Genomic DNA, 24456 nt, shown 5'->3' with positions numbered 1-24456 from the left:
TCGCAAAAATTAAGTGTAGGTACCGTAGTTTTGATGAAAAAATTAAACATATTGATCAAATGTCTAGAAGTTATAACTTGTGGTCAATTTTCAATTTTTGTTGAAGTTTAAATAGCATGTTCTTTTCAACCAAGATATTTATGTAAGTCCACCCTTAACTAAGTTTAACATACATAGTATTGCACATTCTCAACATTACCCAATCGCCATAAAGACAGCGAGTCTCCACAAGTTCACTGACCTCAAACCGGGTAATGTCTTACATAACGCCGGATAACCGGGGATTTTAAACTATCCCCGGCCAAAGCTCGGATAGATCGAATCTTATAAATAGGGTTCACAAGTGCAGAGATAAATAGAACTGGTTAAGTAAAGGGGTTTCTTTTTTGAGATAAAAGATTAGATATGTTTGTTGTTATTCTTGAATTTAAAGGAAAATCGTTTTGAATGGGGTTGATTTCAAGTATTGGTATGGTTTAAGGGAAATGAGTTGTGAAGGCCACGTTTTGAAAAACAATATTTTCTTTAAAAAGTGGTTTAATTCTAAACTTACGCGACTTATAATTTTTGAACAGCACTTTTCAGTATTCAGCCGTAATAATACCTTCTCGTGCAAGGGTAACCCTCACTATTATATTATTACGTACCATCTACCACAAGCAAAAAATACCCTCGAACGCAGCTCACAAGTCGGTATTCCGTATCGATAGAGTAACATCTCTAACCCCGGATCTGCCGCGCTGATTAGCCGCTAACTAACTAGAGCTTCTAATTAACTAGCGTTACATCGCGTTGTCTGTACGTTCGTGTTACTGAGAGGGAAATGCATGTCTTGTATGTAGCTTGTAGTTGATGATTTAATATGAGATAATGTGTGGTTTTGATACGACGCGTAACTATTATAGGACACAGGAAATGCACTCTCAATTTTTTTGTGGAAGTTAACAACTTTAGTGTAAGAATTTACCGTGTGTGGGTATGTTGGTTACTTTGTCATGCTAAAACTACTGAGGATTTTGATGAAACTTACCGCTTATTAAAAATGATGTATAAAATTACATATAGGTAGCTTACTTTCTATCTATGTGTGAGAAACAGCTCCCTTACATCACTTTTACTATTGGCTGTTATAGGTAAGTCTCGTAAGATCATATAATATTTTTCGTCACTAATTACTTAATACCAATAGAAAGGAACCTTTATACAAAGGCATTTTTTTCTGCAATTCCACTGTATGAGGCATGGTAGTGTCAGAGGGCGTTTGATTGAGTGATGACTATAAATATAGGTGGATTGCGGAGGGTGGGGCCGGACAAAAAAAAGATGGATGGATGTAAGGGACGATATGAATGAAAAGGGCGGGGATGACAAAACGATGAAAAACTGCAGCTAATCTGGTCAAGTGTGCTTAAAATGTAGTCATTATTTATGATACAACTTACATATTACAACGTTGGATGTAATATGTATTTAGATATTATAACGTTACGTGGGTTAAGCTCGCCATTGTGCATAATCTTTCTGTTTTCAGTGTGTCAAAATTTATTTATGTGTGCAATAATAATAATAACTTTTATGTAAGAATTTCAGAATGCAATAAAGACTTTTAATATTAGGTCAAGTTTCGATGAAAAATTACTATGTCAATGTTATGATTGCTAGTCATTCGAACCAGGTTTTGTTTACATAGGATATACATGTATCGTATAGTGCACTGGTATATAATTATACTATTTACATCAAAACACTACAAATACCATTAACTAATTCGACACAATCACTAATGAGACAAAAGGAACACACACAAACAGATCCGTGCTCAGAATAAAATCCGGATCCGCTAAATCCGTACGTAGAGTTACGGATGTCTGATTAGCGAGGGAAGCTCTAGTGTAATTAACATTAAAAAGAGACGGTTCGTTAGCGGCGAGGACTCTTCACCTGAATGTCTATTACTTATGCTGCAAATGTTTTTTTTAGAATCTGCGTAATATTTTTTGTGTGTAGGAATGATGCGCTTTTTTGTGGTGCTTACTGAGTTTGAATGCAGGGTGATAATCTTATAGTGGAGGGTTAGGAAGTTGATCTAGTTGTATGTCGTATGTAGCCATTGTTTTACTAGCAGTTTAACCCTTGTCTCGTGGAGATCTACTTCACGCGCCTGAATAAAAAGCCTATAGCCTGTAGCCTACAGCCAGTCACAATAAATGGGCTAACAATGATCATTTATCAGAATCAAACCGGGTCAGTACTTCCAGATATTAACGCGTCCAAAAATTCAAAAGCATACTCTGCAGCCTTTTAATATCAGTATTAAAATCTTTTGAAAATCGCACGTCTCAAGATAAACGTACCTCACAAGTTAAAGTGTATGTCATAGCACGTTAAAACAAAAGCCGCGAGTTAAGAGCCCACCTGTGGCGGCCTACACACGTCCTCAGGGGGGGTTCAGCATTTTATTTTTTACTGTTCTACTTCATTTACCGCATGTCAACAACAAAAATTAGCCTGTTTTATTGGTTAGTTTTGAAGAAGATTAGTTAGAAATTATGATGAATTCATTCAATGAATCGAGTGTTTATTAATGTTATTGTATTTGTTAGTGTATTTTAGCCATAGTAATAATGGCAGATATAAGGGTATGGAAGAAGAAACCATTCCGGCCATTCATGGCCGGAGGCTGATTATGATGAATTACGATCAGTTGATGAAGTAACAAAACTCAGTCGTTTAACAGTCGGTGTCTCCAGGCAGCCATTTTCACTTTTAGTGACTTAAGTCAAGAATATAACAAAAGGATACCAAAAATATTACCCAAAAAGACCAAAATTATAACGTAATATTCAGGATTCTTCAAAAAGGACGATCTTTGAGGCTGCATTGATAAGGCATCCTTTACAAATTGTGTACAAAAGATGTCGGCTTTCGATGGAACTTACCCTCAGGCAATCTCGGGCGATGTTTTTATAAGATATCGATAGACGCAAACTCTTCTCAGCCCAAACACAAATACTTCAAAAATATGGTAATAGTGAGAAAGCTTGAGAAAATCGCAAAGGAAAAGTCAACTGTGTATTTTGGAAAGCTAACTAGAAATATGGGTTTCATATGCCTGGTAGACTTATTAACCTCTCCAACTATGCATGTGAATATTTGTTGCATGTGAGTGTGTGTGTGCTGCATGTATGTGTGTGTGTGCAGCATTTGTGTATGTGTGCTGCATATGTGTTTGTGTGTGTGTGCCCGTTTTTTGAGGTGGAAAATCATTGGTGACTCCTCCCGTTGTGGGTTAGCATCGTGAGGGAGTGTCAAACTCTTACTGGCTAAAACTTACCATGTTCCTTGTGAAGTCCTTTGTATACCAGGTAACTCTTTCGAACCATCTCACAGCCCCTCAGAGCTTGTTCTAGTCTAGGATTCACATTCAGGATTGCATGTTATGCCGTAGTTACCGTTATGGCACTCCTCCCGTTGTGGGTTAGCTTCGTGAAGGAGTGTCAGACTCTTACTGACTAAAACCCACTATGTTCCTTCTAAAGCCTTTTGCGTACCAGATCGCGTAAATAATCCCACAGCCCCTCAGGGCTTGTTCTAGTCTAGGATTCAAATTCAGGATTGCATGTTTAGCTGTAGTTACCGTTATGATAAATTCTCAACGTGTTAATAAACCTGTACAGCCATTCCATACTAACCTTTGAATTAAACCATTAGATAAAAAACTTTCGTTTCACTTTAATTAAGTTTTCACTACATAACACTTACATAAATATTTACTACGTTTCATTTAATTAATTGCTTATTTCTGCGTTCTTACATTCTTAATACACACGAATTTTCAAAAATGCGATCCTTTATTATAACTCTCTCCTTCATTGTGGCTTTCGCGAATAATATTCGAAGTTTTTCTCTTTTCGTCGTTTTTCTTTTAAATATTAAAGGTATTCCGGTCATTATTGGTGGTTTACCACAATACATGACAAAGCCGAAGGTGAAGTCTGGGCTTAGAGATAGATATCTCTAAGTAAATTAGTTTGGTATCATTTCTTTTCTGTCTCTCTTTTTCTCGGTCTTATTTTCTGTAATGTGTTTTAAGCTTGAATATCTCCTAGTCCGAAAAAGTACATGTTGTGTACAAAAAACATAAACTTACTCCTAATAACTAATTAATATTATGAAGAGGTAAATTGTGAGTTTCTAGCGTTGTAAAAATACTAAGTACTAGAAAAGTACATTATTTTTGACTGTCATAGGTATCACATCAGTATACGCGAAGTAGTTTCCTCGGGATGTCAGTAACCATAATTACTGGTAAGTAAGAATAGGTTGAATAGAATATGTATCTTCTGTATTCACCTGTGTATTGTCACGATATAAGTAGGTGTATTGATCTGAACCACAATGAAGCAACTCGCAACTTCTAAGGAATATTTGATGGCGCATTAAACTTCGCTGAAACTTTCCTCTTACAGTATAGCTTTGTTACTTTTGTATAACGTTGCGTAGTGTGCTGTAAAATATATTTTAGAGGTAGATTCGTACAATACTCGATACTTACCACGAAGGAACTAGTTATGAAATAGATGGTCACCCGTCCAAAGACCGACCGCGGAAAGCGTTGCTTTACCTTATGATCGATCAACCTATGTGGCTGTTGATATTTTTTTCACATTAATTGTACGTTATTTACTTAACTAAAACTTTCTCACTAATCTACCAGTCAATATTTTCAAATCATACACAAGCCTTTTCAGTTTTTCCTCCAAAAACATATCATTAAACACTTCACTATTCAAATCTATGCAAAACAATAACAAACGCAGGCGCCATTTTCCCACACTTATACAAACGCACACAGCTACACACTCGTGTATATACGTGTTGCAGTGGTGTGCGTGAGGCGGACCTACATTTATCTGACACATAATTCTTGTTGACAATTCGCGTCCGCTTGCATCTTAGTTAGGGTTGAAACATGTTCGAAGATAGATGTATCATAAAACCCAATTTTATTCAAAAAACAAAGATATTTTTGTTTGTGAGTAGAGAGGTAGGAACCCATAGGTAAACTACTATGCTCCAATGCGTGGGTTCTCTGGATAAGAATCGATTCGTTTAGCCTACGGATGGTAGTTTTTTGACAAATCCTCATAGAAAAAACGTCTATGCTAAAATAAAAGTTACTTAAGCAAAAGAAGTCCATTTCTATATAAAAAAAGAAGCATAACTTTGCCTTTTGAGCAGATTCCATTTTTTGACAGTTTACCAAAAAAGTAGTCACCAACAATGAAAAACAAGTAAATTAAATTGAGTTTTAAAGTTATAACTTCCAACAAAATGTTTAAAATTGCTTATATATTTGTTTTTAATAACATTTCAATAAAACAAAAGACAAACTCTAAACTCATTATGTAAATAGTTAAAAAAACTATAAGAAAAAGTTTTTAACTACAAAAAGAAATTGAATTAGACTTAGTTTGAATTGAGTTAAGTCTAGACAAACGTCCCCTATTTAAATACTTAGAACTGTATTTTATTCACGTTCATTTTCATTAATTAATGACGTTTTATTTTAAAGTAATCTAAATTAATATTACAAAAGTTCAAAAGAGTAGGTACGTTTGTTTGCTTGAAAGCGTTGATCTCTGGAATTAATGCAACGATTTTAAAATTTCTTACAATGGTGGATAGACCATACAGGAAGGCTATAGGCTTTTTACTGCGGAAAGTAGCTTCCTCAAGTTGCGGGCGGAACCTGAGGAAAGAAGCCAGTTCGATATAAAAAAGATCTTCAATATGAAACTCAAAGAAAAGTAAATAATTGTCATTCGATTATATTTACATACATAATGTATGTTTTATTTCGTGGAAATAAGAGTAACATATAATGATGAAGATCGCGTTCCTCGTGTGTTTATTGGAACGGAATAAATATGTACAATTATTTTGCGATGTAGATGAAATTATATTTTTGAAGGAAAATTAAATACGTATTCCTTACAATTTGGATGATACTTTATGTTTATTTACAAGATTTAAAAAAAAATACCTATCGCTTAAACGTGTCATCTTTTGGCATTAACCATCCTGACTGAATTTTAACAATATTTATCTTCCAATGTTTTGATATTAATCTCTACTTATTCAGAGGCAGCTAGCCTGGAAACCTTGAGAGTAAAGACTACTTTTACGGAATTAAACTGTCATTTATTGCATATTATCGTGAAAAATGATAATCCTAACTAATATTATAAATGTGAAAGTAACTCTGTCTGTCTGTCTGTCTGTCTGTCTGTCTGTCTGTCTTTTCTTCACGCCTAAACTACTGAACCGATTTGTGTGAAATTTGGTACAGACATAGTTTGGAACTTGAGAAAGGACATAGGATAGTTTTTATTTCAAAAAAAAAAATAAAAAAAATTATTTCGGACATATAGCGCCATCTATTGGTCAAACCAAAAATATGCCGGAAGTCACTATATCATGCGAACGAAGTCGCGGGCAAAAGCTAGTAAGTACATAAATTAATAAACGATGTCCTTAAGTATTTTAAGACTTCATGCGGGTGGAAAAATGTTGAAGGTTTACTCGTTATAGTGCAGATAGATACAAGTCAGGAACTAAATATATTTCTTCGTTGATTTATGTTAAAGGTAACTCTTTGATTCTTTCATAATCAAACATCGAACTTTTCTTACCTGATGCAGCTGAGAACCAATGACTGCATATTTGACCTCCTCAACTCATTTACCCGGGCAACCCAATATCCCTTGGCAAGATTTACAGCCTTCTGAAAGCCTGTAACGACTTTCAAAGATGTTCAATGACAGTTACATAGCCAGGAATAACCAGTGCTAAATCTAAATAAGTCAAACTAAATGTGTAAATTCCTAAACAAAATGCTTGACAGCCCTAGCCATATTCTTGACCCAAAAACTACCGAACACAACACAAAACTCTTCACTGACGTAAATACCGTTTGATGTCCATTTTATTGCATTCCCAATGATTTTAATGCAATTCCATATTTCCTACTGAAACAATATTTATGTGAAATATTAATAAGTGACATCAATGCGAATTGGTGTGGACTGCGCGAATTAATGGCCCGTTCGAATGGGCGAATATTTGTTTATGGTTTGCGAAAATAGCTGTCAGGTTTGGGTAAAAATAGCTGTTATTGTTGTTGTTTTGTTTTTGAACTTTTTTGGGTAAATATTTTGAGTTATTGTTATAATGGGAAGCTATGTTCGAGTGGTGAAATGGATTCCTTCAATATAACCGATAGGTTGTTAAGGCGGTACGCACGTACGAACACGAACATAGCGAACACAAACACCACACCCGAACATTTGGTTCGTGCGTATGGACGGCATATTCGAACACGAACGCAAACATAGTTCGAGTCGAGTTCGCGAACAACAGTCGTGAACTCTATCTTAGTAGCCATGACGGCGCCGTTGGAAGTGGTCGATTGTGAAGTAGCGGAGAATTTTTTGATGTTCGCAGTGATTCGTCGACGTCGAGAACTTAGGTACGGGTAGGACCTCTGCCGCGCCCGCACCCCGCCCAGATCTAGGTATACGAACAGTTTTGTTGCGTAACATTTATTAAAGCTCTTCGAACACCGTCCATACAGAACACACTACAAGGATCGCCGCGAACATGTTTGACGAACAGAGTGTTCGATGTTCGATAGTGGTACGCACGTGCGAACCAAGTTGTTGCATATCATGTAACGCAACAAATTTGTTCGTACGTGCGTACGCGGCTTTATGTGAACTCCTGTAACTTTTCTGTATTATTTGTATCGACGAACAATCAGTCAACACAGACACTCTTTCCCTGGCAGTCTTATTAGACATTCTGTATGTGTCAATGTTTTGTTCAAAGAGATTTGAAAATTAAAATCGTAATTAAATACATACTTAGTTATGGTGTGAGTGGGAAAATTCAAAGGCCCAAGTTCACAGACAAAATAAACGACAGTTTTCTTAAAACCACTGTTTACTATGAATTTTCACATTCAACTTTCTATGTTAACAAGTGTTTTAACAAAAAACGGAGGATTATGTTTTCAGTGAACGTTATTTGTACCGTGTAACCAAGGCTTTAGACACAATCTAATTATACTTAGTCCATGTATAATCAGATTCACTAACAGTCCTACATACATACACATATTATACATGTATACATAGCACGAACAAAACCGCACACTAATGCGTTATATGTATGTATAAGTTATGTAGCACCACAATTTACTAGCTGCGGTGGCTAGCGTAGAATGGAACGTTCATTAATAGCTGGTAATTCTTATTTGACAATATAGACTAAGAGGTAAGTGATGAGCCTTTATTTTGAAAGTGGGAATTCAGTAAATGATATTTCTTTCAGTTACAGTTACAGTTACAGCCTTTTTATTGTCCCACTGCTGGGCACAGGCCTCCTCTCACAGGGAGAAGGATTGAGCATTAATCACCACGCTTGCTCAATGCGGGTTGGTGATTTCAGACTATAGTCCAGGTTTCCTCAAGATGTTTTCCTTCACCTTTTTATCAGCCGTTGGTGTCCAAGATATACTTAGAAAGTACGTACAAACTTAGAAAAGTTGCATTGGTACTTGCCTGACCTGGAATCGAACCCACACCCACATACTCGAGAGGTTGGTTCTTTACCCACTAGGCCACGACGACAGCAGATATTTCTTTCAGCGTGGTGTAACGTCAAGGAGTGTCAAAGAGTGACTCTTAAAGCGAGCGGGTGTACACTAGCGGATTTTTCGATGTCGAGTGGAAAATCAGCTAGTATGAAAGCGCTTTTCTTTGTTTTGCTACAGACATTAGGTATTTTGACAGTTTCTTGTTTATGAGTATTTTGTGATTGTCCCCACAGCAAGTCATATGATGACTTCTCATCAATAATAAACAATTTTTAATTGAGATTTGTCAGCCCTGTATTCATTTACAAACTTCGGTAAATATATTTGGAAACGAAATACATTTCCCAATCTATTACTACGTATATTTTAAAATATCAACATCTAAATATAAAATGATTCACTCTCGGTAAGTACATAAATAAACGTAGCGACTTATTAATAAATTCCCCAACTTCCCCCGAGTTTTGAAAGTAGCTCCACTTTCTTTGGCTTCCGGCTTTCATCTCTCGTTGGCAGTCTTCCCAGCCTTTTAGCGAGGGCCCACGGAAATAGGTAGCTACGATGTTGGTATTATGACGATAATCTAAAAAAATATGTTATGTAAGGTAAACGAATTCACTTATGTTTTCTTTTAAATATAATTTCTGCCAGAGATTTCACCCGCTTCCTGAGAGAACTGCTTTCCGCACTTGGATGAAAAAGTAGCCTAATGTTACTCTGGTGTACAGGCTGTATTACTGCCGTGTTTCATAAAAATCCAATTAGTAGTTTTTGCATGAAAGGGGCCCGTCTATTTAAACATAAATCAATACATACATACAAACTTTCGCATTTATGATATTAGTAAGGATTCGTTTACCATTTCTGGTGCAAATGGAGACAGAATTTTTAACAAAATACTACTTTCATCTGTTTCAATCCACCCCCGAATCCATCGACCCCATTCTACCATTATTCCATTTCCAAACAAAATTCTCCGTCGGCTTTAAGTCAAGATTTTATCCAATATCCTGACTAACTGACCTCCTCAGACATACCAGGAACACGGAAAACGAAATGACTAGCGGAGGTGCCATGGCGAAAAATAGCCTAAGAAAATAGCGCGCCAAAATGCGGGTGAGCGGGGGACGAGGAACGTTACTGTTTTCGCCCTCCTACGCCTTCTTTGGAGCCGACCATGATCTTACTTGCCATAAGAAACTTTTGCGCCGTTGTCACCGGTGACAGCCATCCTTATATCAGAATAGATGTCAATTTACGTGCCGATTTCTTCAAAAGCCTGAGGGTAGCAATTGGTAGCAACTAATGGTAGTTGGTAGCAATCAGGTAGCAACTCTCTATAGTATTTAGAGGGGATCAGTGAAGAGCGTGGTCACAATCATTTTGATCATGCCAACCGCACGAATTTGACCTAGAAGAAGCCTGACCTACCTTCATTATGGCATCTCCGCTCTTTCCTTACTCGGTATCAGGGAATCATAGAGCATCTGCGGGCTATCGATTCAATTACCCGCTCTCTGCATATTCAGTGGAATTAGCTGCATGCGACTAGCGTTTAATGGCTTTTTTGATTTAGTTACCTCGGCGGTTATGGGCGCCTGGTACTTTTAAGTTGGCGGTGCGTTATTAATTTTGTAATTTTCTAATGGAAAGGGTGAGACGAGATATATTTTAATAGGTGTTTTCTGTGGTTATATTCGCGTTTCGATGCAATAAGTTCCCAAACCTGTACAAAAAGGAGCTTATATCCTGTCTCAGGCTACAGATCATCTGTATGCCATATATCATTTAAATCAGTCTGGTAGTTTTGAGACAGAGAGTCTGAGTTAGGTACATGAAATTCGTATATAATGTTTTTTTTTTTTTAAGTTAGGAAAAGGCTAAAAGTGTTTATACATACATATATAAACCAATTAAGTGAAAGGGTTCACTATTTAAGTCGCCTATAACACTTACCAGAATAAGTAGGTATTATATTTACGTTAAATGAGTAGGTGCTTTAATTTAAAACGTTTTATCACGCAAACCAGGAAAGTTTTGTACAAAATTAAAGTCCCGATTACATAGACCGCGATAACCACATCCGTATATGCGACACGTAAATTGGAGCCTCACACGGATTTTAATTAAGTCCGTGAGAAGGTAATTTAAAACTTAAATGACGAGAGTCGTGTGAAAATTAACTGGGTTTTCATACCTTTGCGTGTATTTTAGTGAAATTTCCATTAGAGACTGCGGTTAGGGTTTGGTATAAGAGGATTATTTATTTATTATATTAAAATTGTTTAACAATGCAGAAATAATATGAAAAGTATTTATTATAATCTTTCACAGGGTAACACAGTTAAAACCCCAACAGTCAATTATACTAAACTCTAACATCGTCATTTATTAAGATTCCCCTTTCCTTATAATTCCTCATTTTGTGGTCATCGCAGTAAGTGTTTTCCTCTTCCATATTTCTCCGTCACACAAGTAACATCATTTCTTTAGTTCCTCTATATCCATCCACAATTAATTTTATTTTCTTTAAAAAAAGAGTGTCCATGGAGTTTCTTGTCGGTTCGTCTCCATGAGACAACATATTTCATGACCGTCAGTACGGCTTTACAAAGGGTAGGTCTACCACTGACGCAAGTGCAAGATTGATCACCCAAATCTTAAACGCCTGGGAAGATTCGCGGGATGCTGTGGGCATTTTCTGCGACCTTTCTAAGGCGTTCGATTGCGTTGACCATGACACTCTCATTTGTAAGCTGAACCACTACGGAATTCGTGGTAAAGCTCTCGCGCTCGTTCTTTCCTTATCTGTCAAATAGACAGCAAGTAGTGGACGTAAGTGGCTCAACTTCATCTGGGTCATTAGTAAAAATGGGCGTGCCGCAGGGCTCAATTTTAGGTCCCTTTTTATTCTTAGCTTACATAAATGATCTCCCGTATATGATGTCTGTGATCTCTGATATTATTTTATTTGCTGATGACACTTCCCTTGTCTTCAAAATTAACAGAAAGGAATCTAGTCCTATAGACGTAAACGATAGCTTGGTTACTCTGAGCAAGTGGTTTGCCGCGAATAACTTGCTTCTTAATTCTTCCAAAACGAAATGCATTAAATTCTCTTTACCCAATGTAACACCAGTAGGGCTCAATATCGTTCTGGACGATAATAAACTAGATGTTATTAGTCAAACCGTCTTCCTGGGCATCACCATTGACTCTAAATTGCAATGGGTGCCCACATCTCAGCACTGTCAAAGAGGCTGAGTTCCGCAGCTTATGCAGTCAGAAAAATAAGACAGATTACTGACGTTGCTACTGCTAGGCTCGTGTATTTCGCTTACTTCCATTGCATTATGTCCTATGGCATTTTACTGTGGGGGGCAGCGGCTGACGTAAACTCAATCTTCGTTCTCCAGAAAAGGGCAGTTCGTGCAATTTATGGCCTCGGCCCTCGCGAGTCATTAAGAGAATTATTTAAAGAAATTGACATACTGACACTACCTTCTCTTTATATACTAGAAAATATAATGTTCGTACGGAAAAACTTAAATCAATTTAGTGTTAAAAGTGATATACATTCCATTAATACAAGAAACAAACACAAGCTAGTAGTTCCGAGATTCAGATTAACGAAATCGAATAAATCGTTTTTAGGGAATTGTGTCCGTTTTTACAACAAGCTGCCTAAGTGTGTAACCGATCTCACGGATATAAAATTTAAAAACACTTTAAAATCCACCCTAATTAAAAAAGCTTATTATAAAATTCAAGACTTTGTTGACGATAAAGATATTATATGGCGATAACTCATCTCTCCATGTGTGGCTTCCCTGGCAATTAAACGACTTTTTCTTCTCCCTTTGCATTGTATAGATTTACAGTTTAACTTTCTTGCATTGTATAATTCTGTGAGCTTACTATTGTTATGTAATAGACTGTTTGTACTGTGACCATATTACTTTTTAAAAAGAGTGTCTATGGAGTTTCTTGCCGGTTCTTCTCCATGAGTCCAACTTTTTGGAACCGTGCAACTAATGTGACGTTTCATAGGTGCCTGCAAAGGCCTATGTGAAATAAAAAGATTTTGATTTTGATTTTGAGACCAACTCTTTGGAACCGTGCACCTTTTTTTTTTTTTTTTTTTTTTATCGACGTAAAATCATCAAATGACCCCTCCCGCTGTGGGTTAGCAGCGGTGAGGGAGTGTCAGACTTTTACTGACTAAAATCGTCGTGTTCCGTCATAGGCCTTTTATGTACCAGGGCCGCGGTATCTCTTTCGAACAACCCGCAGCCCCGGCAGGCCTTGGCCCTGCTGGCCCCGCTGGGTTGCTGACGTTCTTTGAGGAGCGCGTGGAACAACGCGCGCCGTCGACACGGGTCTGTCGTCTAGGAAGACAGAGGGACGATGAGCCACCCGAACTCACCGCCCACAGACCCACGCCTACGGTGGCCGGGAGTCATCTCGCGACACCCGGCGCCCATGGTGTCTACCTGGTCCAGCGCGGCGGCCGGGATGAGAGGTGCGAACTCTCTGGCGTTCCGCCTCCTCCTTCTCGAGCATGACCGCTTCGCAGAAGGAGGCGACGGCATCCCATTCTCTCGCCCCGGACCATGGCCTGAACCAGGGCCGGACGCGAGGTCGCCGCCGCCCAAAGCCTCGACGAGGACCCGGCGGTGCCCTTCCCATGCGGGGCACACCTGGACTGTGTGGTCCACCGTGTCCTCGGGGCTGTCCGCACAATGGTGACACCCGGGCGCCTCCTCACGACCGATGCGGTGCAGGTACCTCCCGAAACAACCGTGTCCGGTGAGGACCTGCGTCATGCGGTACGTGAGGGCGCCGTGACTCCTCCCGAGCCACTCCTCAAAGAGGGGACTTACCGCCACGATGGTGGCGTGCCCTGCACTGGGTTGCGATAGTCGCTCCCTCCAGGCCACCATGAGATCGCGCCGGAGCTCCGCCCGCTGCGCGACAATTTGCCGCGGCAACGGGTTTCTCCCGGCGCTGAGCCTCCTCGCGCCAGTCGTACAGGCGCAAGAAGACCCTCGCCTCCAGATCCCACGGTGGCAGTCCAGCGAGTAGGCCAGCTGCTTCGCGGGAGATCGTGCGGTACCCCCGGATTAGCCTAATGGCTATCACCCTTTGGGGCACGTTCAGGTAGTGCACAGCCCGCGGCCGTGCCGAACGTGCCCATACCGGGGCCCCGTAAAGGGCCATGGACCGCATGACCCCCGCGTAGAGTTTACGGCAGGGGGCGTTTGGGCCTCCCAGGTTGGGCAGGAGCCGCTTGAATGCAGCACCTGCCTTCTCCAGTTTGGGGCCCAAACGTCGGAAGTGCTCGACGAAGCTCCACCGGCCGTCGAGGACGAGTCCCAGGTACTTCATCGCCCTCTCGACGCCGATGGTAGCCCCCCCCACCGTGACTTGGGAGCCTGAAGGTGGCGCGTTCCGAAGCCCATGAAAGCACATGGCCTCGGATTTGTGCAAGGCCACCTCCAGTCCCAGCAGCTGGATCCTCTCGATGACTATCGCAACCCCGCGCGTCATTATGTCGGCCGCCTCCTGGTGCGACCTCCCTTGTGCCAGAACCAGCGTGTCGTCAGCGTAGCAGACCACGCTGACGCCGCTAGGGAGGTCGGCGCGCAGCACCCAGTCGTAGCCGATGTTCCACAAGAGCGGCCCCAGTACCGACCCCTGCGGAACACCGCACGACATCTCTCGCCGGTGGAACCGTGCACCTAACTTTGACTTTTCGAAAGAGCTTTCATAGGCCTATTTGAAATAAAAAAAATTGAGTTTGAGTTTGAATTAATGCTCAACACTATCTTATCTTATACTATATGATCCTTATTTCTCTGCATAACATACAATAACAGCCAATTTCGAAACCTAACTTAAACCAACACAGTAATTAAACAAATTGCGTGATGATGAATTTTATTCGTTGAATCATCCCGCCAATTCATTAGCAACATTTCTTTATCCAGAACACCGAGTACCAGGCATTCATGAAACCAAGCGATATGTTCTATGAGTAACCAGTCCCCTACATTACCGAACAAGGCCGGGCGGAACGATTGTTCATACAAAACAGCTGGCTTTGCACAAGATTGCTTTGTTTTAGTTTTTAAAGCAAGTGCATCGCAAATACCTAGTATCGTTAGTGCAGTAATTTGCTTGTGGTCATCGTAATATTGCATTTGAAGCGTCATACTGTCTGGTGACAAATGACTGTCAAAAGTAGTTCGAATAATTTTATTGGTTTGATTGCCTTACTTACCTGTGAATAACTGCAATATTAAATTAATTATGAATTTATTATAGAAAAAATATGACATTAACAAAATATGAAATCTTTAAAATATCTATCAAAAGAGATTTGTCTTGAACACTACAAATATTATGAAGAGTTTGTGAGTTAGTAAGGCGAAATCTCTGGTTCTGTTGAACCGATTTTAAAAAAAATCTTATCAATATAAAGCTTGGTACGTTACATATTTTGTGAGTGAAAGAGACTATATACCCGGAAAGTAAACGCTTCGGAACGCGAATGAAGTAAGTCTTCAAGGCGAGAAATCAGCTAAGTATGGGATAGAAGGAAGCCATCAACTTTCCTTTTTCCACATAAAAACTTACTTGATAACCCAAATTCGTACAAAATAATGAATAACCTTCAAGCAGGAAACACTGGCAGCTACTTACCAGGCTGTCATAACCCGCAAGGAATGATAACCAATGAGTAAGAATGCGTGGTTCCCGCAACTTGGTCCGAATGACACACAGACCACACGCGCTTGAGGAAAATTAACACGAATTGTGTTCCCTAGTAATTTAACTGTTCAATGAACGATTAGTTTTGTGTGTAAACATGAGGTCGTGGACCTTATGGTTAAGGTCAAGATTTAATTGTTGTTGTAGGAAGTTGTGAGCAGTATGTAATCAATAACTCAATGATATAAGATTGTCCACACAGCTTAGGTATTATTTACATATTCCATAGTATCCAAAATAAACTCTTTTGCAAAAAAAGCGGGCACCTATGCGAAATCTTGGTTTTAAGGACTTGAGGTGCATTTGAAAGGGTTTTAATGACTGTAGTATTTTACTAGCATCCAAAGGGTCATCCACGCATGCGTGAGAGTGTATTCTAAATTTGAATTTTGTACAACTGCTAAGAAATTGGTTAAACCTTGTTTTAGACTAATTGCTGGCAGAAAGTTCGTCGGTGTTTTGAAAAGTTTTTGAAGTGATTTTCAGGAAAATGATAATGCAGTTTTAATTAATGATTAATGTACTTTTTTGATAGATCAAAACATTTTTTAAAAACTATGCGTATTTGATAAAATTGTCACCTGCTCTAAATGGGCTATACTGATGATTGATGGCAATGTTAAGAGTTTCGGTATTTTAGTGTAAAGCGTTCTATTGTTTAGATATTGTACCCACGTGTTTTAAAATATCGCTTTTTCATAAATAAACACTATTTAGAAGAGTATCAGTACCTTTGGCTGCGACAAAGCCAATTTAAAGTAAGCAGTGCCCATCACAACTCGTCTCCTATCGGACTTTGACATTTTCAAAGTCTTGAAATTCTATAAAATACAGAAAATAGCGCATGGACTGTGAGCACGAGGTCTTAAGGTCTCGTAATCACTGATTTTTAAACAACTTCGTCTCTTGGGAAACTCCGTAGACCTCTGAAGATCTATGAGTCTGAGCGTTCAAATAGCGTGTTTTCATCCCACGGACATTTTATTAAATAAACTTGCCTACACCGAGGTTTTCTGGCATCTGCAGCACTTTCCTGCTTAAATCATAACAATAATTGGCTATCTGCTCATTTCTTAAGAAACATACGTTTGGCCAATAATTTTGAATTCTTGACTCCCTTTCAGCTAAATCGTCGTTTAGTAACTCGATACCTATGGAGTTATCGAGAGCTTCAACGAGGCAATAATTTGACTTTTTAGATAGCTTTAACCCTTCTCATAATTTTTCATGTTTTTAATTTTAACATTTGTCCCAAAATTTGGTATTTTTTAAATGTCAAAGTCCGATAGGAGACGAGTTGTGATGGGCACTGCTTACTTTAAATTGGTTTTGTCGCAGCCAAAGGTACTGATGCTCTTCTAAATAGTGTTTATTTATGAAAAAGCGATATTTTAAATCACGTGGGTACAATATCTAAACAATAGAACGCTTTACACTAAAATACCTAAACTCTTAACATTGCCATCAATCATCAGTATAGCCCATTTAGAGCAGGTGACAATTTTATCAAATTCGCATAGTTTTTCGAAAACGTTTTGATCTAACAAAAAGGTACATTAATCATTAATTAAAACTGCATTATCATTTTTCTGAAAATCACCTCATAAAGTTTTCAAAACACCGACGAACTTTCTGCCAGCAATTAGTCCAAAACAAGGTTTAACCAATTTCTTAGCAATTGTACAAAATTCAAATTTAGAATACACTCTCACGCATGCTTGGCTAACCCTTTTGATGCTAGAAACATACTACAATCATTAAACCCCTTTGAAATACACGTAAAGTCCTTAAAACTAAGATTTCACATAGGTGCCCGCTTTTTTTGCAAAAGAGTGTATTTCGGTCTTTGGTAATATTCACTTTTGACATAATAAGCCAAAAGTATTTTACCCGCCAAAAAGAGGTTCATGTTACTTTAAGTATATTGATTATCATATACGTTATTTTTTTTGGAGAAGACAGTATTAAATTATTAAAAGGCGTTCACACTCAACCTTAGAAGTCATATTTCATTTAAATGCGTTTTCTCAATTAATTGATTTACATAACAAAGCAGCTAATAAGCCGAATTCCTGTTCTCATAATCAAAGACGGAAATGTTGAAATTACCATTTAAATAATTTGTTAGCCAATTTCCGGAACATAACGATTTCTTGGTAAACGCTGAAGCATCGTTTCAGATGTTTTCAGTACTTCCTACATCTTGTGAACTTAGGTACTTTATTATTTGAGAGAACACGTGCGAATTTTCTTTGCAAAAAGGAAAATTTGCATTTAAAAAGATGTATTATGTTCAAAATATTCATAGGTTATATTGTTACGTTTTGCTGGTTTCCTAGTTTGTGGATCTTTTGAATAAGGTCTCTTTCACGAACCTTTTATGCGCTATATTTGTTTTATATACATTTTAACAATAATTTACAAAAGTAGATATTGAACTGCGCGCCATTTGCCTTTTCCTATATTGGGATTGATATGATTGCAACTTAATCACGCACAAACTAAAGGATTTGGTGTAACTTTTCAGTAATAAAACAAACTGGCTACTATCCACATGCGACAAGTACAGTCAACTTCAGGTCAGTGGTAACAGTTTTATAGGAAAATCGTACTTATTACTATTGAGTTAAGGTGCATGACAGTTACCACTGTTGTGCAGTCTACTGTACCTAGCTTTCTCGAAAGCGTGGTCTGAAGTGTATGAAAAATTAATAAACTAAACGTTTAAAATACATTTTTTCCCACATGGTTCACTAACATTTTCAGGCCAACTAAATTCACTACACATTACGCTACACCCTTTCCTAGAAGCTCAAGTCCTATAAAATTTCATATTCTATCCAAGTAGTAAACATGAGAGTGTATACATTATGCTTATGTACGATTAATATTAATATAAGAGCTTTCATCGCATGAAATTCAGGCCGCACTGAAACATGCATTAAATTTTTATAATATGGCGGTTTATTGGAATACTGGAGTTGCTAGTAAACTGGTTATGGGATGGTGGCACGTGCAGAGTTTCTTGGTAATATTTTTGAAATGCTATCAAGTTATGGGTCTGCTTAAATAAAATATTCACCCCAAACTACTTAAAGGTTACTTTACTTCAAGTTTTAGAGTTGATTTCAATCCTAGGAATTTATGCAAGTGTAGGTACATAGGTAACTGTGATACAATGATGTTTGATCAGCAGTTAATTGAGTGGCGATTCAGCATACGGCTGTTTATGTTTTCTAAACAAATAAATCATTGATTCATGCCGTAGATACTTAAATGCTGAAAGTATTCAAATCGTATATTTTTCCTCTTAAACTAAGTTATGCAATTTTCATACAAAAATCTGTAGTTTCACGATATAAATACTTAAACCAATTTCTCCATTTCTCCGCGTCCTAAGCCAATATATTCAGAACAATCGCGATGAGACCCGGTCCCGTATCTCCGGCGCAATGAGTGACGTCACAACTATCCGGTAAGCCTGATCCAATCAGATTGTAGCATCCAGCCAGTTGCAATTTAAAATCTGATACGGCCAGGATTTGTGCTTGAATTTAGAGTTGTATGTTCTATGTTTGAATTTGTGTTGTAACTGCGGGTTTCAAATAATAGGGGTTAAAGTATGAAATTGCCGATTTGTACTGAAAACCTAAATAGTATTTTTTTTAAATTTTTAACAAACTTATTTAATCAAAATAGTTGCCATTATTATCTATACATTGCGGTCATCTAATAAGAAGGTCATTTATGCCTTTACGATAGAACTCTGAGGATCTAGACTGCACAAACAGTGTGAAAGAATTTTGTTCTGCCTCCTGGGAAGAAACTTCTTGTGACGTAGATAATTGTCCAAATCACAAAAAAAAATGGTCGTCCGTTAGAGCAAGGTCTGGCGAATATGGAGGAAGACGAATAGTTTCCAACTGCAGTTCCTGAAGAGTTAAAACGGTTTATTTTGCTGTATGAGGCCTCGCGTTGTCATGGAGCAATAGCGGTGAAGGTCGATTCATGAGTCGTGGCTGTTTTACTGCTAATTTTTTCAACATTATTCGGTGTTCGGCTGGGTATCTGGGTAGTTTGACTAGGATCGGCGTTCACCGTCTCTCTTAATTTCTCGTTAATCACCTGTCAGGCGGTCTTTCTCATGGCTCGTTCTTCAAGTCGAAGTTTCCACCACGAAAGCGTTTAATCCAAAATCGCACGGCGCGTTCTGTAGCAGACACCTCTTCAAATGCAGCATTGATATTGCGGGCTGTTTCTGCCGTTCAATCCCGCGTCGGAACTCATATTCAAAAATTACTCAAAGGACATTGTTCCGGCTCCATACATGTTCTGCCTAAGAACCGTTCGAATGGAAAGTGACTTCTATAAACTCTTTAAATTATATGGAATCCTATGAAATAAGTTTTCACGAACGGACACTTCAGGAAACTAAAATAATTACGAAAAAAGTTAATATTTTGAGGTTATAAATAAAAAATAACCAAGCTTGCGTGAAATATCAGAGTAGTATTAATTAAAAATCAAACTACACTATACAAAATATCAACAACACTATGTGCAGCTCTATATGTTCTCTTCTAGATCTAGGAAAAGACTACTCTACTAGATACTAGGAAAAGAGATAGTACCTAGTCAAGTTTAAGAGAATTCTTTGACAATGATCATTTTATAAAGTTGCATTTTCTGTCTGACCCTATGAATGCTTTAGATCTTTAAAACTACGCAATGGATTTGGGTGCGATTTTTTTTAATAGATAGAGTAGGTCAAGAGGAAGGTTTACACCAAGGTTTTACATTGCCACCGTGCGAAGACGGGGCGTGTGACTAGTTTTCATAAATGCTTAGAATTTGTATGAAAAACAAATACGATGGAGAATTATTTATTTAAATGATTGTTACTAGTTTTATATTAGACAGTTACCTAGCTATCTACATGCCATAAGGCGGGAATCGAACCCGCGGTCTATTACCAAGAAGGCACAGACCATACTAAAAATGTCATTACCACACAAAATAATTTAACAGTTAAAGTAAGGTTTACCAATAACAATGAAAGTGGTTTTCGAGGATGTGCAATAAAAAGAATATTTATATTCAATTAAAGGTTTTTAATCATCAATATTTCTCAATAAAATATTATCTAAGAACTGGGCAGGGGGTATCTCGCCCAGCTTAAATACCAAATTATAGTCATTATGTGGGCACAACAGCCCACTGTTCTACGCCCAACGATACAATTGCAACAGTAATGCCTGATGGTAGGCTTCTTACAAAGTACACAATTGCGTCCAACAGTGCATTGCATCTTATTATGCTCGACTGCTTCAGACCAACACGTCGTACATATAAGGTCATGAGCTTCAACCTGTAATAAATAAATACAATAAAACATTAGTAAATGTCAAGTAACTTGCAATTGTGGCAATTAATTTGAAAACCGAGAAATTGTGTGCTTATGAGAACATAAGTAGGTAGTAACATTCTTATCAAAATTAGAAAAACACTTTCGTAGACCACTTACCATACGGGGAACAGTCCATTGTTGTATGCAACGAAGTATATCTTCGTTTTCTAATACTAAAGAACCTCCAGCAGATCCACAATGTATACAATATACTATATTCTACATCCATTGTTGTAATTATAATACAACTAAATTCGATCACAGACAGAGCAATATCCGAAAATCCAGTCCTTTACACACAGCCGAGTCTACCAAGTACGCAATCTAATCGGAGTCCGTAATCAAGCCAAAGTTGCTAGAATAAAACCATGAAACGCATAGAAAATCACAAAAGAAACGATAGTCTCAAAGCAATCAAACTGACTTCTAGCAAACTGACTGAAGTACACCAGTGTTGCCAATTACGAAAACTATAATCCTACTCGAATGCCAAGCTAGAAATTCGCGATTTTGCTTAAAACATATAGAATACTAGTTTTTTTCTAGCTAGTCAATTTAGGTATTTAAATGAATAAAGTGTTAGCAACTAATTCTAATAACCGACTTCGGAAAGGAGGTTCTCAATTCGGTCCGTATTTACCGAAATCGCGAAAACTTCCGAAACTGGCATCACTGGCTGACGGAAACATTTTATAAGGCATCAATAATTGTGACCCAACTTTTTATTTGGAATTTATTTATTTGAAGTGTCCGTGGAAAACGAAAATATGTTTCAAACAATAAAAAATTAAATGAAAATTATAGTATAATTTATATTCACATCGGTTCTTAGGCCAAAATTGAACAATGTCCTTTTCGCAGCATCCATCTTTCTTGTTTAAGTTGAATAACAAAAACAATTGAACATCGATAATCAAATGTTTCACATTTTTTAAAAGAAGAACATCACAGAAACCACGTGAAAAAAGTTCCATTCGAAAACCTCAAACCATGAAGACTCTATGGCAATTCAAAAACCTACTAGAATAAAACGGCAATTTCATACTTTAACCCCTAATATTTATCTGTTTGTGGATTTGCTTGCTAGAGATAGGTAGTTTATTTTTTTTATATTAGCCCCAAACAAGTTATGTCACATTCCTATCTCAGACAGGCTATTGAAATCCACACGGACAAGCCTACTGTTGACCATGCTGAAACTAATCGCGATACCGCGTCTCCATTCGTAACTATAGAAATAATTTTGTAGATTTCTGCGCAAGATTCGAGAAGTTTTCTTTTTGACAACTCACGATTGTTCTACATGAACTGAAGCCTGATTGACACTCGTGTTTTTATCACATTTTTTTTTTCATTGTACTTTTTTCATAGATAAATTGCGATTTTATAAATACGCATGTAAGGTGTATCCTTTGTTGGAGTTCCTTTTGAATAAAATAAAATAAACACTTCATATTACCCAACAGCACTTAAAACCATAAACCGATAATATCCCACAATTTTCCCTTGATTAAGACGAACAATATCACCACGAAGGTGACAGCCGCCATTGTGACATCAAGCAATGAGGTAATTAACAGCTAGACAGCGCTGCACGCGATCCCGTAGCTAATGTTCCACACTTCCCTATAAACTACCAGCGACCCGCTCCGGCTTCACACGAGATAACAGTATTTCCCCACTATTTAATGTATGTTATTACACATATAACCCTTCCTCTTTGTGCTCTCCTATATATTTAAAAAAACCGCATGAAAATTGGTTGCGTAATTTTGAAAATTTAAGCGTATAACGGGACACGGGGATGTTGAAAAAGAGACTTTGTTTTATACTATGTAGTAATAGTGACAAGCTGTTTATTATCAGATTGTTACTGAGTATAATTTTTTATGTGGTAGTCGCAAGATAGGATAAATAAGAAAATATTTTTGAAGGCGCTAATCTCTCTATCATTGTTAGATACTTAGTCCATGTACGGGGGAAGACTATATGCTGAAGAAGAGTTTGCTTATTTGTCTGAAGGCGCTAAAATGTATTTTTCAGTGTTAGATCGTCCATGTCTGGGGAAAGGCTATATTAAACCCGGGTGCCCAAAGTCCTTCCCATGAAACCGCGAGTAAAACCGCTTGACGAAGCTAGTATCAAATACATCTCAATCCTCATATAAATGATAACAATTGTGTTTACTATTATGAAGTACTTAATTAAGAGGCATAATGCTAAGTGGTGAATAGTGGTCATCAAATGTAAGTAGGTGTAGATAAATAAATAACAATGTCTCAATGGGAATAATGTTAATAAGCAGATACTTATAATAGTTTCTTTAACACACGTTCAAACGTGATCTAAATTCTAATGAAGATGAAAATTAATATTCCGAAATGTAAAAAAATATAAGTAAGTGTATTGGACTAAAGTGAAAAATTAATATCACAGTAAGTAATAAACAAACAAAAAAATTGAAAATGAAAATCACCTTTTAAAAGAATTTCCCTGGAGTACACGTCGCACTTAGTAGATTGAAATAATTAATTCATTTCGTTAAATTTTATTTAGAATTTATTTAGTGAATTTCTACAATGTACACACTATACATATATACAAACTTAAGCTACTTATCTTTATACAAAACTAAAAATAAAATACTATATACAAAATATATATAAACATAAAATATGAAAGAGCGTCGATCAGGCGTCGAAGTATTCCTCCGCATCACTGTCCTCCGGAAACGTGCCCAGAAGACTGGCTTAAATTAATTCGTTGATACAAAAATGGTAAAGTTCAACTGAAATTTCCATTTACGCAGATCATTTTTTAAACTAAAAAAAAAGTTTTTTATATCCATAGCCAAATTTTAGTCCGATGTATTTGTGTTGCCTCTATGACAACAAATAGGTACTGAAAACTAGAACAAATTAATGTTCCGTTTTGCGTGCCCAACTCGCTCTTGGCCAGTTATTTTTTCTAGTTATATTAGGGAAAAGCCTCGTTATATCCTTCAAATAAACAAAAGAATATAGAACTGACCAATTTCCACTAACATGTTGTCGTCCAAAGCACCTACATTATCCTGTCTTAATGTGGATTTCACCTGATTTTAGTGACCTCCCCCCCATCCCGTCTTCATCCCCCTATATCATCCTACCCACCTTCATCCTGTTTTTGTTATTGGCAGAACAAACAGGATTTATTGTTACATACCTTGGCTTTTTCTATTTCACGTTGTTTCTTTTTAATTTTATTTTTAGATTTATTTATGTAAGCTTCCTTTTCGCTGTTTATTTTTGTTGGGACTTAATTTATGGAAAAATGTTCCCAAAAAGGCTCGATGGTTTTATTTTAATGTGACTTTGTGGTAATCGAATAAATAAGTTTAGTACTACGATACCTTTTTATTTTCCAGACGTTTCGACCGAATTGTACCGACTGTGATCATTGGTGGATTGGTGCACAGGCGAGTCTGAAACTTCAGGAAATAAATAGGCATGGTACCTTTATGTACAGTATCGATTATTTATAATAAATATGTGTACAAATTAGAAAAGTTTAAAAACCTTTAAATAAACAAGGAACCGAACCAAACGTTTACCTACTCTAAATCAGACGTATCATC

General features: G+C 37.5%; 1 protein-coding gene and 1 long non-coding RNA gene across 4 annotated transcripts in view; one reads left to right on the top strand and one right to left on the bottom strand.

Annotated features, from left to right (window-relative positions):
* Positions 1 to 24456, top strand: part of LOC110375912 (cGMP-specific 3',5'-cyclic phosphodiesterase) — a 122480-nt gene that overhangs the window by 37028 nt on the left and 60996 nt on the right. The gene's annotated exons all lie outside the window — the stretch shown is intronic.
* LOC135118370 (uncharacterized) lies at positions 20524 to 21685 on the bottom strand. The gene is made up of 2 exons (XR_010277539.1): positions 20958 to 21685; positions 20524 to 20801 (listed from the first exon to the last, which is right to left on the bottom strand). It is a non-coding gene; the product is annotated as an uncharacterized LOC135118370 (long non-coding RNA).

This window comes from Helicoverpa armigera, chromosome 21 (assembly GCF_030705265.1).
Source record: "Helicoverpa armigera isolate CAAS_96S chromosome 21, ASM3070526v1, whole genome shotgun sequence".
NCBI lineage: Eukaryota > Metazoa > Arthropoda > Insecta > Lepidoptera > Noctuidae > Helicoverpa > Helicoverpa armigera.
This window is presented reverse-complemented; position numbering and strand designations above follow the sequence as displayed.